Here is a 16,548-nt window from a genome sequence, read left to right as displayed (position 1 = left end):
TAAAATCCAAATACTATGGTAAGTGCACACGTTAAGCTTTGCGCACTTTTCTACAAATCCACATAAGTGGTAAGTGTGCACGTTATGCTTTGCGCACTTTCTAAAATCCACTTTTATAACGTCAATAGCATTTGAGGAGAATGACTTACAGCCATAAAAACAACTGTAAAGTGTTCATCTAGGTGTCGACTATAATGCACACCTTATACATTTTTGATATTTATGGAAAAGTATTTCCGGAAAGTTTTAAACATGCTATTGAAAGGCCCTCATCTTGACCCCACTGCGCATAACAATTATTATTGTTATCGCCCTATCTCTAAACTCTCATTCATTTCAAAGGTTTTGGAAAAAGTTGCACTCACAATTTACTTCATACCTGGATACTTTTAGTATTTTAGACCGGTTTTAGAGCACTGCATAGCACTGAGTCGGCATTGCTGAAGGTTACAAATTACATTCTGCTGTCCATTGATTCTGGGTCATCTGCTATCCTGATACTTTTAGATTTAATACTGTCGACCACGATATTCTTCTGAAACGACTTGAGTGTGTTGTTGGGGTTCATGGCCTAACTTTAGAGGGGTTCGCCTCATACTTAAAGGGGAGGACTTTTTCTGTAAATATCGGGTCATTTACTTCACCCCTTGCACCTATCCATTGTGGTGTTCCTCAGGGATCCATTCTTGGCCTTCTTTTGTTTTCCCTTTACATACTCCCCTTGGGATCAATACTCCAGAAACATAATATTAATGATCATTGTTACGCTGCTGACCTCCAACTATATCTTCCAGTCAAACCAGGAAATTACTTTTCATTAGATCATCTTTTCTTATGCCTTAATGAAGTCAAGACCTGGATGACAAAAAACTCTCTGCAGTTGAATGGAAATAATACCGAAGTGCTTCTACTGGTCCCTGCTGCTACTAACAACTCCATTAAAACACAGTTAGGTTTTCTAAGTAATAACCTACACAATTATGCAAAAAATATTGGAGTCCATTATAATCCTCTTCTCCAACCTGACAAGCATGTAAATGCAGTTGTAAAGAGTAGCTTTTTTCATCTCAGATCAGTGGCTAAGGTGAAACACTTTCTTTCTAGTAAAGACCTTGAAATTGTAATTCATGCATTAATTTCTTCTCGATTGGATTACTGTAACTCTTTGTACATTGGCCTACCTCAATCTACACTGTCTCGATTACAGATGGTTCAAAACGCAGCAGCCAGATTCTTAACAGGAACTAAGAAAAGGGATAATTTCTCCCCTGTCCTTGCCTTATTACACTGGCTCCCTATAAAACTTAGAGTCGACTTTAAGATCCTATTCTTTTTGCATACAAGGCATTGCATAAACTATCCAAAGTTCTGTTAATTTGAAAGCTATGAAAACAGTATCTTTATATTCCTCCTTTTTGCCTTCTTAAGATGTAATTCTATTACCTTGTTTTTTTTTGTGGTTGTTACCCTGGCAACAAATCTGTGTGTATTCTGTTGTTTTTCTGTTTTTGTCTTTATGATTTTGATAATTGTACTGCCTTAATGTTTGTATTGTTTAATAAAAAAATAAAAATAAAAATTCATTTAAAAGAGCCGACTCATTCGAGTCATTCTCTGGTTGCGCTAGTGTAATTCATTTAAAAGAGCCGACTCATTCGAGTCATTCTCTCGGGAATCGGACTGCACTGGTCAGACTCAGCGGTGTTGTGTGCTGGCGGGCGCAGTTGGACAAGTATTGCCTACTGCAGGAGACTCCGTGTATTTAGTAGCCTACTGTATTCTCTAGCCTAGGTTTCGGGGGAAATGCACGTTAGATAACCTTTAACCGAGCCAAATGCCTGAGTAAGAATAAGAACCGGTTCTCTGCGCCTAAGCCTATTTAAAAACAAAAAAGAGTTGACGTCGGAGCCCTGGTGAAGTGATTTCTTGTGGTTAGATGGGGAATCCCTGCAGTGTGTGCGAGACCGACAGTAGACCAGGACTGTAAGCCCACCGTCAGCTCAGAAGAAGAGCATTATCCTCATGGAGCAACAGATTCGTTGATTGCAGTGCGTGATGGGGAGGGAATGGGCTCTGCTCCGAGAAAGCAGGTTCTCCCAGGTAACATTATATTCACTTTATCGGCTTTATGTTTTTATTTAATTTTGTTTAATTTAACACTTCCGATCAGACATTAATATAGCCTAATATGAATATGAACTTAATTTCAACTAGACTACTGTGATCAGACTGTCTCTCTGGCCTGCTGTGCCGGATTAATTAGGTTAATCTATTATGTTTTTCTTCTGACGTAAACTTCCCTGTAATCCAGTTGTAAGGAGCGTGCACTTCAGTGTTATTAGAGAAAGCTAAACAACACAAGAAACAGTTCACAGAATAAAGTCAAAATGTCTTTATTGTTTTGTTTTACAAAAATGTTTGTTTTACATTATGGTGAAATATGTAAAATATAATTTAATGTAAAATATTGTCATTTACATTATGGTGAATCAGGTTTCTAGAGTACAATACAAATAATTGTGTAGGCTACAAAATAAGTTCTCTCTCAATATATATATATACAGGGGCGTATTTCCACTGGGGACATGTCCCCCCACTTTTCAAAATCACGGTTGTGTCCCCCCCACTCTCAAATTCGTGTGTTATGATATTTTAACCGCACGCCGTCATCGCCACGGAGGAGCAGGACCGAGCAGCACCGAGCAGGACCGAGCAGCACCGAGCAGCACCGAGCAGGCACAGACGCACGCGACCGCGTCCACTCTAGAACATCTCACTGACGGTTATAACGAGCGGGTATCGCGGTTATCGCGGTTATCGCAGTCCGCGATGAGACGCCAGAAGCAGCACCAGATGACTTTAATGTCATCATGGATGAAAAGAAAGAAAGGAGATGGGAGTTGGTTGATTCAGTAAATTAGCTCAGGTCAGGATAATCATATTTTCTGTCTACACCTGTGAATGTTAGCCTAGGTTGACTGAGCAAACGTTAACATGCACTGTTGCTAGGTAACAGACTGTTAAATATTTAAATATTTAATGTAGAACAGTGGTTCCCAAACTGGGGTACGTGACGCGACAGAGGGGGTACGTGAGCAAAATGCGAATTTTGAACGAATCGTTCGCGAAAGTCATTGATTCAATGATGCATTTATAAATACAGCCACTTGCTTAGTTACTGAATGAACAAATGACTCGATGACTCCCGCATTAAGACAGTAACTTACCGCCACCTACTGGCGCTTTGAGTATTTAAAATAATCACTTTTCACCTTTTTTTTTTTTATCATCATTGCATATTACTCTATTGAACCTTTTTTTTTTAAACATTAATATTATTTTAATAAAGATAAAAAACGCATTGGAAAGTCAATTTAGGGGGCAAATATTGTCCTTTAATGGAAAGGTGCAGTCTAAGTGGAAGAGAGGGGGTACAGGGGGGACTCCACTCTAAAGTCTGGGAACCACTGATGTAGAACATTCTGTCCTGTGCAACAAGTGATTTATTCTATATTTTCAGGTACAGCAGTTAGTTTGAAATAAAAGTTTGTTTAACAGTGGAAATTGAGTCTCACATTATTCATTATTCAAAAGATTAATGGTGGACATTTTCGACTTTATAAAATGATTCTCTCAAGTCTTGGCGATCGGCCCCTATTAAACAATAAAGAAAGTAAGACATATTTTTCTTATACATAGTTTAGTAGCCTACTATTCTTTTTGCCAGAATTGATCATTAATCAACTTAATTATTTCCTGGATTTTGTATCACCATAGTAACTAAATGTATGTACATGCAGGAAATGGGATTCAAATCGAAAACATTTTCCCCCATTTTGTGTCCCCCCCACTTCTCAAACCAAAGTTACACCCTTGTATATATATATATACCTTAGTGCTGTCAAACTATTAATCGCGATTAATCGCATCCAAAATAAAAGTTTTTGTTTACATATTATGTGTGTGTGCTCTGTATATTTATTATGTATATATAAATACACACACATGCAGTATATATTTCAAATATATTATATATATATATATTTTTTTTTTAATATAAACATAACTTACTTTTCTTAAATATATACATTCTTCATTTAAAAACTGCATGTTGTGTTTACTTGTGTTATCTTTGACTAATATTTAAATTTGTTTGATGATCTGAAACATTAAAGTGTGACAAACATGCAAAAAAATAAGAAATCAGGAAGGGGGCCAACACTTTTTCACACCACTGTATATATAATTATTATAGGCTATAAAAATGTATGTTACATGTCACTGCCACTGTTATTTACATGTTTTTACTTTTTTAATTTCCACAGTAGAGAAGCAGTCTCTTAGCACTGATTCATCATCATCTTCATCATCCCCACCACCTTCATCGTTTAATAATTCTGCTGTGCCGCAGATCATCATCACAGCTCCGTCTCGAGAAAACCTCTTAGAGATGCCAGTGTGTCTGAAGATAGCGGATGCTAATAAAGAGCCGCGGCCCATGGGAGGACCCGTGTTTGTTGGTCGGGGTCGTTTTGTCACGGGCACAGTCTGATTTACACAGGTATGAAATGAAAAATGTTATTAATGTAGTCATGGGGGTCAATTTTACAGAGTTAAACTTAAACTTTATTTTTTTTACATCACTGGTTACGTAAAAAATAACAAGTAGACTACCACGTGACAGGACAACGTTGTTTGTATTATAAATAATCATCATTAACAATTATATAAATAATTGTTATTTAAAACACATGCCGTCGGCTACGCTCTGCCAATTTTATACACTTTAATTATTAACGTTAATCTATTGTTATTTAAATAAGGACACGAGAAAATAAAACTAAATAAAAATACAAATTAATTTATCACTTTAAATCACAAATGAATCAATTACGGATATCTTCTGACTTCGTCGCTTTTTTATCCAGTCTCATTTAGTGTGTCTGATTTGCTTTATTAGCGTAGATTAACAGTTTTACATTTGTGAACACCATTCTAATTGCTTCGCTACGCTTGATGTTGTGCGAGAAGAGAAACAGTTGTCCATAGGGTAAGCTTTCACTGAGTTTCTCTTCCTCTTGTCTAGATTTGCTCTCTCTTTACATGGAAACGTACAGTAAAGTGTTATATGTGCACATTAATCATTAATCCGGACGAACGTGGAGTGATTGGAGATGGAAAACCCAGCAGAGGCAGATCTAGAGCCGTTAAAGCTGAAATCTTTAAAAACCGACAAGACGTTTGTAATACCGCACAGAGAACGGGTGAGACCTGCTGTCTCATAAACTGTTTTCATTATAAAACAAGAGATGCATAAGCACTTTATTTTGTCCCTGCTGCAAGTAAGTTGCACCTCGACAGATAGTTAAATAGGATGAGGGCTGAAGAAAAAGTCGAAACTGAAGGAGTTCTTTTCCAGTGTTTTACTTGAAATCTTCAGTTGCACAACATAGTTTTTTGTGAAACTATAATGCAAACACAAAACATACATTAAGTATAAAGTATGAGTAAAAGTAATTTTTAAGAAAAGAAAAACAATCTAGCGTTAATATGTGAGCGAGAACAACAATCTTCTTATTTTTAACAGATGAAATTCAATAAACAATTAAACTTACAGACGATGGCCTCTGGCATGAAATAACAAGAATATAGCTTTTATCAGGGAGAAATCTACTGCTGCATCACTGCTGTTGTGAAGTGAAATCTAAGATGGCTGCCATGACCGCTAACCTAAGTCACGTGATGCGTCTCAACTAATAAAATAAACTCAAAATTAAATGACTATACAAACAGTCAGAACACACTTATTGCGGTGTTTCTGCATGATGTGTGTAGTTAGGGAAATGCAGGAGTGTGAAGGAGTTTGAGAAGATGAACCGGAGAGGGAACTTATGGAATCGTGTGTGAGTCTCACAGAATGATTGATAATGGTCAAATATATCACATATTAATTCAAATATCATTATATCTGTAATATGTCGCCCATAAATAGCATTATTATCAAACAGTTGTGCTGCCTGACAACCCTGCTGAAAAAAAAACTTTAGACACCATCACAGAATGTGTAATGGGTTTACTGGTTATAATGGGACTTGTATTGGTTTTAATGGAAACTGTAATAGACTCTGTGAGTTTCTACTGGTAATTGGTCACCTTTTATTTGTGGCTTGTTAAAACCACTAAATCCTAATGGAATATGTCCCAAAACACACTACAGAAAACCATTTTTTTATGGTTTTATGGTTAAAAGTTGATGGTTTGTAGTGCAAACCATTAGAATTTCTGTGATCGTTTCTATTGGGGGGGTTTTTCAGCAGGGAGGATTTAAATTTCTTGATTTGTGATTTACAGACCGAGCACTTGATACAAGGACAAATTAAATTGTTGCCCTGAAGAAAGTGCGAATGTATAAGGAGAAAGATGGTCAGCTGGATCTTAAAACGGAAAGCAGTCATGTTTGCCGCTCTTTTCCACCAGTGACAGTGGCTATTCACTGAAAAGTTTGCTTTCTTCCTGTCCGTTAAAGATAAAGTTGCAGCCATCTGAAAGTAATTTTGTCCAAATAGGAAAAATAAGCAAACTGAGGTTTACCTGCACAGCTCTTACTAGCTGGCCTCCGTTACACACAAAAACACAAAAACAACGGTTCTTACATGTACTAAAGTCATTCCGGTATATTTGTATAGCACCTTTTGACAATACACAGCTTCAAAGCAGCTTTACAGAGTGGATTACTATGTGATATCTCTCATTACTGTAATGGAAAATAACTAATTTCTTGGTATAAGATTAGAGGTTGAAGTATTTTTATCAGGGCGCTGCAGTAGTCTTTTAATCCCTCAGTGAGCAGGCCAGAGGTGACTGTGGCAAGGAACGAAAAACTCTGACTATACACTATATTGTTCAGATTGTCTCGGATTTACAGATTAGGCAGACGTTGGGACAGTTTGGGAATGGTAGCAGTTTGTCCTTTACATGGTTAAAAGAGGGGTGCAGAAAAGTAGAGGACTAAAAAGCAGAGGACCTAATACCGATCCTTGTGGCACTCCATACTTAACCTGTGCTTGGTCTGACATTTCTTCATTAGCTGAAACAAGCTGGTAGTGATCAGATAGGTGGGCTCTGTGCCAGCATAATTCTCAAGACAAAATGTTGTTAAAGGCAGTAGGCTAATAGAAGGGAGATGCAGCTTTGGTCAGATGATAAGAGCGAGTCATTTGACATTACTGTACTATGTTAAGGCCTAAAATGCTTCACTGAAACTGTTTCTCTGCAAAGATAAACATAGTTGAGTGTCACACCACTACTTTTCCTAGTATTTTCAGTATAAATGGAATATTTGACATAATTAACTAATTCTCCAGGATCAAGCTCTGTGGGTAAAGGCTTTGATCACTGCCAGCTGGAAACTCGTTGGTGTTGGAAAGTGATGAGGTAATAACATTGAGAAGAGGGTTTAATATGGAAGTGTGAGTGAACACATAGACAGTCAGGACTAAAGGGAAGATTTTCAATATATTAAATGTGTGTCCACACACCAAAATATTGTATAATGATTTGGAATATGGCACACAAGTCATATTGGTTTATTTTATGGTGCTTTTTGTTGGAGCTTGACAATCCCAGTTAATATAACCAACTGACTATCTGTAGAAACAGAAACTTTGAATGGTATTTATTTTGTGTATCTGTGTTTAGGGATTCCAATCAGCAGTTTGAGGGGAAATTAGCTTACTGCTCAGATTGAGACACCCAAACATTCTGGAGCTGAAAGAATTGGTGGTGGGAAGCCATTTGGAGAGGTGACTGAAGAATATGTATACTGTGCATTTACAGATATAATGTGTGAATAAGTCATGTCTTATTTCATAATACCCTATTATTTTTAATGTCAGCCTCTTTCTGGTGATGAGTTACTGTGAGCAGGATCTGGCCAGTCTGCTGGAGAACATGCAGACGCCGTTCTCTGAAGCTCAGGTGTGTTTGATGAATGCAGTAAAATTCTGTATTTTTCCAACACTTTGGTATGGTGTCATCAGCACTTGCGTCGTGCATTTAAAATGAGAGCAATACTGCCTCATTTCCTGTCCATAATTTCATTGAAATCGTACTTGAACTCCCCCAACAGAATTTTTCAGATCAACAACAAATTGGGGTTTGACTATCTTCAGGCCATGCTTGTTTATATATAATGCATTTAATTCAATGTCAAGGATATATTACTATGATTTATGTTATTAATATTATTATTTTGTTTGTTTGTTTTTGCACAGGTGAAGTGTATAGTTCTTCAGCTGCTTAAAGGACTGACATATTTACATCACAACTTCGTTCTTCACAGGTTAGAGTGTGTTCTTTCAGGCTTGTTTTGTTCACTAAAACATTTCCATGTCTTCAACTGCACAGTAAAATTGCAAAAGGGTCATTTCGTGTCAACTCAACCAGAGGTCCCCAGCTCCAATTTTTGATTTTACAAATAGATTTTTCTGAAGAAAGATAGACATGTATAGTGATGAAATCCATAATATTAAATGTCATGGATGTATATTTACTGAGTAATCCACTATTTTGTAGAGAGGGGGTCAAAATGGGATTTTTTTTCCCAAAAACTTGTGACTGGTACGTCTTAGGTCTCTCCCTTGCCTCTCTGTTTCTCCACTCTGTCTTGAGTAATATCTAAAAAGGCAATCTGATTGCATAAGGCTTTATTCTAGCACTGTTCGTCCGGTTCTCACCACGTGTCCAGGGCAGTGGTCTGCGTCTTGCATCAACTTTGCAAAAATATGATACTTCTTTGCTTTGATTGTCTGAAGAACAAATAATGTGACATCTGTTTTTTTGACCACTAAAAAATGTGTACAATATAACAACTAACTCCTGGAGCCATATTGAAATTCCAATATTTCTGGAACCAAACCATATAGGGCCTTAAAGATATTGCATTATGATTGTATATTCTATTTCTTAATAAACTTTTCTTTCGGAATCTTCATTTTCCAGGCCCTACATCCTTCAGTCCCAGAGATATGGGGATCTCAATGAAGCTCCATGTCCAGATTGTTGAATATTACCTATGTTCAGTGGCTGAAACAAGCAAATGTTGGTCACTTTGTTTACAGCTTATGCTTATTGTATTTAAAGTGTAATGTCTGAAGAATAAGTGTCATATACATGTCTATCTTTCTTCAGAAAAAAATATTAGCAAAATCAAAAAATTTGAGCCGGGGACATTTTTGAAATGTGGTTGATTTGAAAGAATTACCCAAAATAATTTTCCTTCCCTCGTTTATGAGACCAATGATTAAATATATATATATTATTATTATATATATAATAATTAACTGATAATGAGTTTTCTTAATTCTCATATTGATACTGGTGATATTTATCAAAGGGATTTGAAGGTTTCCAATCTATTGATGACAGACAAGGGGTGTGTAAAGATAGGTGAGTGAAAATTTTAATTTCATAAATTAAAACATATAGGTGATTATTACGAAATCATGAGAATAGTGAGAATTTGCAGGGAAAATGTGATTTAATAAATAAAATAAATAATGCCACAATGTGAAAAATTTTAATGCTTTTGAAATCAGGCTTGATTTTCTTTATGCAGAGTATTTGTTTCTTGATTTTGGGTTAAAACAGGATTTAGACATGTTCCTGACCGACCCACATGTTCTGAATAAGAAACAGAATAATGTGCTGTGTGGACGTCTGTCCTGTCAGTGATGGATGTCTGGTTGTTCTTCCACAGCTGACTTCGGTCTGGCGCGTGTTTACGGTATCCCGTTACAGCCCATGACTCCTCGAGTAGTCACACTGTGGTAAGCAGACGAACCTCATGCGGATCAGTCTCTCTGTCATTCTGCTATCCTTCAAATCCCTCTTTCCATCACTGAGAAGGTTTTCTTCAGGTATCGAGCCCCAGAGCTCCTCCTAGGGACCAAGACGCAGACCACTGCCCTGGACATGTGGTGAGAACCGGACAAACAGTGCTAGAATAAAGCCATATGCAATCAGATTGCCTTTTTAGATATTACTCAAGACAGAGTGGAGAAACAGAGAGGGAAGGGAGAGAGACCTAAGACGTACCAGTCACAAATTTTTGGAGAGTAAGATTTGTAATGTTTTTTTAATGAAGTCTCTTCTGCTCAAGTCTGCATTTATTTGATCCAAAATACAGCAAAATCAGTGAAATATTTTTACTATTTAAAATAACTGCTTTCTATTTGAATATATTTTAAAATGTAATTTATTTCTGTGATTTCAAGGCTGAATTTTAGCATCATTACTCCAGTCACATGATCCTGCAGAAATCATTGTGGTATTCTGATTTGCTGCTCAAAAAACATTTATTATCATCATTATTGTGTTGAAAACAGCCGAGTAGAATTTTTTTCAGGTTTCTTTGATGAATAGAAAGTTCAGAAGAACAGCATCTATCTGAAATATAAATATTTTGTAACATTATAAATGTCTTTATCATCACTTGTTTTGCATGCTATGCATCCTTGCTGAATAAAAGTATTAATTTCTTTAATTTCTTCCCTCCCCCCCAAAAAAAATATGTATATGTACAGTGCCGTGAAAAGGTTTTTGCCCCGTTCCTGTTTTTAAATTTTTTTGCATATTTGTCACACTTAAAAGATTCAGATCATCAAACCTATTTTAATATTACACAAAGATAATGCAAGTAAATACAAAATGCAGTTTTTAATTGAGCCGGGGACATTTTTGAAATGTGGTTGATTTGAAAGAATTACCCAAAATAATTTTCCTTCCCTCGTTTATGAGACCAATGATTAAATATATATATATTATTATTATATATATAATAATTAACTGATAATGAGTTTTCTTAATTCTCATATTGATACTGGTGATATTTATCAAAGGGATTTGAAGGTTTCCAATCTATTGATGACAGACAAGGGGTGTGTAAAGATAGGTGAGTGAAAATTTTAATTTCATAAATTAAAACATATAGGTGATTATTACGAAATCATGAGAATAGTGAGAATTTGCAGGGAAAATGTGATTTAATAAATAAAATAAATAATGCCACAATGTGAAAAATTTTAATGCTTTTGAAATCAGGCTTGATTTTCTTTATGCAGAGTATTTGTTTCTTGATTTTGGGTTAAAACAGGATTTAGACATGTTCCTGACCGACCCACATGTTCTGAATAAGAAACAGAATAATGTGCTGTGTGGACGTCTGTCCTGTCAGTGATGGATGTCTGGTTGTTCTTCCACAGCTGACTTCGGTCTGGCGCGTGTTTACGGTATCCCGTTACAGCCCATGACTCCTCAAGTAGTCACACTGTGGTAAGCAGACGAACCTCATGCGGATCAGTCTCTCTGTCATTCTGCTATCCTTCAAATCCCTCTTTCCATCACTGAGAAGGTTTTCTTCAGGTATCGAGCCCCAGAGCTCCTCCTAGGGACCAAGACGCAGACCACTGCCCTGGACATGTGGTGAGAACCGGACAAACAGTGCTAGAATAAAGCCATATGCAATCAGATTGCCTTTTTAGATATTACTCAAGACAGAGTGGAGAAACAGAGAGGGAAGGGAGAGAGACCTAAGACGTACCAGTCACAAACTTTTGGAGAGCAAGATTTGTAATGTTTTTTTTAATGAAGTCTCTTCTGCTCAAGTCTGCATTTATTTGATCCAAAATACAGCAAAATCAGTGAAATATTTTTACTATTTAAAATAACTGCTTTCTATTTGAATATATTTTAAAATGTAATTTATTTCTGTGATTTCAAGGCTGAATTTTAGCATCATTACTCCAGTCACATGATCCTGCAGAAATCATTGTGGTATTCTGATTTGCTGCTCAAAAAACATTTATTATCATCATTATTGTGTTGAAAACAGCCGAGTAGAATTTTTTTCAGGTTTCTTTGATGAATAGAAAGTTCAGAAGAACAGCATCTATCTGAAATATAAATATTTTGTAACATTATAAATGTCTTTATCATCACTTGTTTTGCATGCTATGCATCCTTGCTGAATAAAAGTATTAATTTCTTTAATTTCTTCCCTCCCCCCCAAAAAAAATATGTATATGTACAGTGCCGTGAAAAGGTTTTTGCCCCGTTCCTGTTTTTAAATTTTTTTGCATATTTGTCACACTTAAAAGATTCAGATCATCAAACCTATTTTAATATTACACAAAGATAATGCAAGTAAATACAAAATGCAGTTTTTAAATGATGATTTCATTTATTAAGGGGAAAAAGCTGTCCAAACCTATCTGGCTCTACGTGAAAAATTAATTGCCCGCTCCTGTTAAATCATGAAAGAACTGTGATTAAGCACATTATTTTAGAAAGCAGAGTTAAATGGCACTAGCACACTTGGGCCTGATTACTGCCAGACCTGTTGAATCAAGAAATCCCTTAAATAGGACCTGTCTGACAAAGTGAATCATGCTTAAAGAGCAACACATCATGCCACAATCTAAAGAAATTCAAGAACAGACGAGAAACAAAATAGTTGACATGTGTCAGTCTGGAAAGGGTTATAAAGCCATTTCTAAGGCTTTGGGACTCCAACGAGCCACTATCCACAAATGGAGAAAACTTGGGACAGTGGTGAACCTTCCCAGGAGTGGCCGGCCTACTAAAATTACTCCACACACACACACACACACACACACACACACACTGTATATACACACAGTGCATTCGGAAAGTATTCACAGCGCTTCACTTTTTCCACATTATGTTACAGCCTTATTCCAAAATGGATGGTTCATTATTTTCCTCAATTCTACAAACAATACCCCATAATGACAATGTGAAAGTAGTTTGTTTGAAATCTTTGCAAATTTATTAAATAAATAAAAAAATCACGTACATAAATATTCATTACACTCAAAATTGAGCTCAGGTGCATCCTGTTTCCACTAATCATCCTGGAGATGTTTCTACAACTCGATTGGAGTCCACCTGTGGTAAATCCGGTTGATTGGACATGATTTGGAAAGGCACACATCTGTCTATATGAGGTCCCACAGTTAACAGTGCATGTCAGAGCACAAGCCAGGCCATGAAGTGCAAGGAATTGTCTGTAGACCGGCGAGACGGGATTGTATCGAGGCACAGATCTGGGGAAGGGCACAGAAAAATTTCTGCAGCATTGAAGGTTCACAGAAGCATGTAGTCTCTGTTACCCTAATGCAGAATTTCTCAACCCTGGTCCTGAGCACCCCCCAACACTGCACATTTTGTACTCTTATCTGACACACCTATTTTAGGTCCTGGAGTTTCTTTTAATGAGCTAATGAGTTGAATCAGGTGTGTTTGATTAGGGAGACACAATGTGCAGTGCTGGGGGGCGCCCAGGACCACGGTTGAGAAACACTGCCCTAATGGAAGAAGTTTGAAACAACCAGGACTCTTCCTAGAGCTGGCCTTATGAAACGTCCAATTTGTCTTACAATGAATTTTTTTAAAGTTGTGCAAGAATTTCGTGATACTAAACTTTTTATTAGTTGTCATAGCAAGTGATTTTAATATAGGATGGCTTACTTTTTATAAGATGACTGAACATTTTACTTGAATTCATAGTTTATTCTTACTTTTGGAAACCTAATAGTTTTAAAACAACTACTACGACTACTACTGTTGTTGTTGTATTTCTGTTGTTTCTAGAAGCAGTCATTTTGATAATAGTCAATAGAAAAAAATATAACACACAGTTTGTCCACAGAATAATTACACATTATTAAATAAAAAGCGTCCCGCAGGAACCTCTACCTCCGCCAGCAGGACCTCAATTTCAGACTCAGTAAGGTTTTTTTTTCTTTGTGCTGGTCATTCTCAAGCACAGAAAATCAGATATTGGCGTGTGATCTTTTATATGGTAATGATATTAATTAGGGGGCGTTTACAAGGCGGAGATCTGGCACCAGTCAGCTGCGCACAATTTGAAGATCATTTGCATTTATAAATGTCACATCTGGAAGAGAGGCGCATGCACCTGTTTTTGTGCGCACGATCGTTTTCTCTGAATCGCACTTTTGAGAAATGATCTTAGAACAAATTTAGGACAGTTTATACGCAACATTTTATAGGCCCCAAGAGCCTGATGGTCACTCTAGCTGAGCTCCATGATCATATATGCAGATGGGAGAAACCTACAGAAGGACAAACATCACTGCAACACTCCACCGAATAGGGCTGTCAAAAAAATAGAATTTGGAATATTCGTCGAATTTAAAATATAAATCCACATTCAAATTTTATGTGTCAGGCAGCCTTATCAGTGGCACACAAGATGCGATGAAGATGTAAGTGTCATTGCATTTTAATGCTTTTTTTTAGCCTATCCAGTTGAACCCACTGCTGCTGCGTTATTCATTCAAAATATTGCTGAAAAAGAGAACATCAATGCGGAGATGATGTTGTTTACGGAGAAACTGAAACCAAGCCGTTCACACAGAATGCATATTTTGCACATTTTCTAGAGGAACATCTATCACCGCTGCACTCGCGTCTTGCACAAGAGAGCGCATGTTTAGAAAGCCATGTAAAATTAATGCAAGTTCAACTTTTAAAAAACATGTCTCGAGACTTTATGGTGGTTTTTCCCTATCCCACTGCAACTTGTGTTTTTAAATGAAAAAAGTACTCTTTGTGATTGGTAAACAATGACATAATTCAGAAGGGGGGAACGAAGCACAGTCACGGGTCAAAAGCTCATTGACAAATATCTTTTATTGTAAGATGTTCTCCCTTTACACAGTGTGCGGGTGAACGCAAAATCGAAAGTGAAAGTGAACTGCGAGCGCTCATTCAAAGAGGATTTAAATTCCCCACATATTGATAGCGGCACCCTGATGCGCAAAAATTATGTACAATATTAGAATGTTTGCGGGAGCGGATGGGAGCATGCGGTAATGGTCAGAAGTTCAGCGAGAGCTGGATCAACAAGCCCCAGCTATCATGCAGCGGCGCAGTCAGTCAGTGAGCGCAGTAACAGATGAAGTAAAATCTTGCGGGATTCCGTAAATAAACTACACAGAACCCCACTATTCCGACAAATATACATAATGAAAAGATGATACAAAATGTAATACCTTGAAAAATGGCATTTAAGACGTTTTAATACTTTTTTAGGGCCTTAATTTTCTCTAAATTGATTTATCAACTTTTAATACTTTTTAAGACCCCGCAGACACCCTGTAATAATTTAGTACTACAATACTGAGGTAACAGTACTTAGTGCAAATAGCCGCTACCTAAAGATAAATATCTTTGTAAAATGCATCACGTACTGGTTCAGTGTAATAATGCTATGTGATGATTACGTGTCTTACAGAGCCACAGCGAAAGATTGTTTAGATAGGTCCTACTTCAAGGAGAAGCCCTTGTGTATACTTCTTAGTTTTATACATTCTCTATGTTAGATGCTGTTTTCTGAGCGTTGCTCCCATGTTTCACTCTGCAGCTTGTGAAGCAGAGCTGATGCCCACGTTTCCTCACCACAGAAACAAACGAGGAGGTTCTGTGACGGAAAACCAGTCCAAAAGAAGCGAAGTATGATTGCCTGCTGGCATCACAGATGGTTTTACTTTCCCAGTGGACATGTGTGTTCTTATACTCTTAAGATAGTGTACAAATGAGAGTTCAGTCTTGCAGACATGAGATGCATTGTAAATAATACAAATAAATCCTAGTTAGGGATGCTGCTGTTTTTTTTTTACAAAGATTTTTAAAAAAGTTTTCTGTTCTGAATATGTCACGTTATTCATTTATGTCAGCTTTGGCTTGATCTGCTTTGTATTCTTGTTGTTCTGTGAATCGGTAGCTGATTTATCAGATCAGCCAAATTACAAGTAAATATTAATGGGCTGTTGGCAGTTGTTTTTTTGTCTTTGTCCAACTGAGAAGGCAATCAGAATTTCAACTCCTCCCGTTATAGGATTTGATATTTACAGAGTTGATCAACCTGGTATTCAAGGACATCAGGAAAGTACGAGGATCATAACATTTCTGTTAGTTGTGAAGGGTTAAATAGTCTTCTTGGGAAAATTAGTTATTGAACCAGGGGTCTAGAATGAGCTTGGAGCATATAGTCAAGACCTGATGAAGCCGTCTCCTGTCTGGACAATTCTGCTCATCCTCTGAATGAGAAATTAGTAAATGAGTTTTCCTCAGCAGGAAACAGCTGATTACTGCCTTCAGACCCCTCATTGATTTATGAATCTCAAAACGATGCTTTCTATTGACAACAACAACAAGAAATCATTCAGCAAAAGAAACTATCAGTAAGACATTGAGCTGATTTTGTGAGGCACATAAGATTAATATCTGGATAGGTACATTGTGTTTAATTCTTGCACATTTTCTTCACAGCATTATCCATTCCCCTTCTCAAATACAAAGGCAGCTTTTTTTCTGGAAACATACACAGCATGTTCATAGAAAATGATCCTTTGTTATAATGTTACAAAACTACTGTCAGAAGGCAGGTCCATTTTAAGCAGCGTGGATAGGCTGAAGTCAATACAGCTTCACAAATTATTT

General features: G+C 36.9%; 1 pseudogene; it reads left to right on the top strand.

Annotated features, from left to right (window-relative positions):
• The first annotated feature begins 1,676 nt into the window (after window positions 1–1,676).
• Window positions 1,677–15,653, top strand: LOC107560076 (cyclin-dependent kinase 10-like; annotated as a pseudogene).
• The last annotated feature ends 895 nt before the right edge of the window (window positions 15,654–16,548 follow it).

This window comes from Sinocyclocheilus grahami, unplaced genomic scaffold (assembly GCF_001515645.1).
Source record: "Sinocyclocheilus grahami isolate Dianchi unplaced genomic scaffold, SAMN03320097.WGS_v1.1 scaffold709.1, whole genome shotgun sequence".
NCBI classification, from domain to species: domain Eukaryota; kingdom Metazoa; phylum Chordata; class Actinopteri; order Cypriniformes; family Cyprinidae; genus Sinocyclocheilus; species Sinocyclocheilus grahami.
Note: the sequence above shows the minus strand (reverse complement) of the source record. Positions and strands in the feature narration are given on the sequence as shown.